The following is a 1,738-nucleotide window of genomic DNA, read 5'->3' on the forward strand; positions in this document are numbered from 1 at the left end:
AGGCAGCATGTGCACCCCAGATATTTTCCTTTGTTGTAAAATTTCAGAGCTGGTGTCCTTAAACACCATCTGTTCCATTTCCTTTTTATTACAGATGAGGAAACAGGAGAGGGCAAATGCTCAAAGTCACCAAGAAGGTTAGAGGCAGCACTCAGATTAAAATCTGTTTTTTGAATCTGAGTGTATTTTTCTCAGTGTAGCAAGTTATTAAACAGGAAAAGGACTGTGGCAATGGAGCCCTCTCCTCGTTCAGCTCCTGCATTTTGCGGATAAGAAATCTGAGATCTTACTCAAAGCTTCCCAGTCAGTAAAAGACTAGAATTTAGAACTTCAGATTCTTGGTCTAGTTTCTTTTCCACTTTAAAACACCACCCTCTCTTAAGTGTCAAATAAGCCTGAGATATTTCTATTCCTGAAGAAATTATTGTATAAAAAGGAAATAATTCTGAATTAATCTAAAATGATGAATAAGCTTATGATTAAAAACATTCCATTTACTTATCTAACATATAAGGAAGTATTAATATCCTTTAGAATCGTACATTGTCTAATTAGTTTACTGATATAAACCTCAAATTCTCTTGTGTATAATGGGAAAACAAAGCCTATCTAATACTATAAATATAGCCAACAAAAAAGTGAACTAGCCATTGGTGAAAGGAAAACTTTTCTCTAAAGAATTTACTTTTTGGAGTTGGATTTTATAAACATAGTTTTGTTTGTTTGTTTTTAAATCGCTGTTAATGCTTTAACTGGGAAATGCCCCCATGATCCCTCCATTCTGGGCCCCATCCCTCTTCTCCCCCCTCCCCCCCGCCTTTTTTTTTTTTTTTTACTTTGGTGTATGAGCTTGGTATGAGCCCAAGACACAGCAGAACCAGCTAATTCTGGGTAATTGGTCTCAACTTGATGGAGCTCTGTTTGCAAGAAGGTCCTGAGGCCAAGACACATAAAGACTCTTTTGGAGGAAATTTTGGCTGTGTGTGTGGAATGTAGAACCTATGCTGGTTCTGGCTCTAGGCAAAACATGTGAGGCAGATGGAAGCTTTTGTTGTCTCTAGTGGTTCCTTTTCCTATTCCCTCCCCCTCCTGTTTTCCTCTCAGAGTCATACACCATGTGACTACAGCAGACAGAAATACAGTGATTTCTGCAGGGGAGGAAGGAGCAAATTGGTATGGAAAGCCAAGAGAGCCAAGCTGGTATTGACAAGGGTTAGAGTATTATGTTTAGGACTGGAGGGGACTCAGTGGGTGGGGAGCTCCAAGTCCAAATTAGGGGTTGGGAGTCACAAGTCAGGTTCCCATTCAGGCAGAGGTGAACGACCAACAGTTTGCTAATCAAAGAATTAAGAGACTGCCGCCATAGGACAACAAGGTTCTCTAGGCAGGTCTGGGTGAAAGACCTCCCGAAGAAGAGTTCCTGGAAAGCAGAGTCTACCCTGAGGAGGTGGAAGTCACAAAAGCTGGCGTTCCTCATTGCTGACCGGGATTTAGAGATAGGCTTCTTCCTTCAGGAGGGGACCCAGGTGCCTGTAACTCTGGCCAAGGAGATAAGCAGCCAGGCTGCACGGGTAGGTGTTTAATTGGGAAACTTAATGACAAAGACACCTGCAGTACAAATCTATATTCCAGGCATGGTATTTGTGGGAGAAGCAGAATTTTCTAGCCTCTACTTGCTGGTGGGCTGATGCTCTGGGATTTCATTGGCCAATGGCCACAACAGGGCTGGCATTTGCAG

The sequence above is a fragment of the Bison bison genome, unplaced genomic scaffold, assembly GCF_000754665.1.
Source record: "Bison bison bison isolate TAMUID 2011002044 unplaced genomic scaffold, Bison_UMD1.0 scf7180017864452, whole genome shotgun sequence".
In the NCBI taxonomy this organism is placed as follows: Eukaryota; Metazoa; Chordata; class Mammalia; order Artiodactyla; family Bovidae; genus Bison; species Bison bison.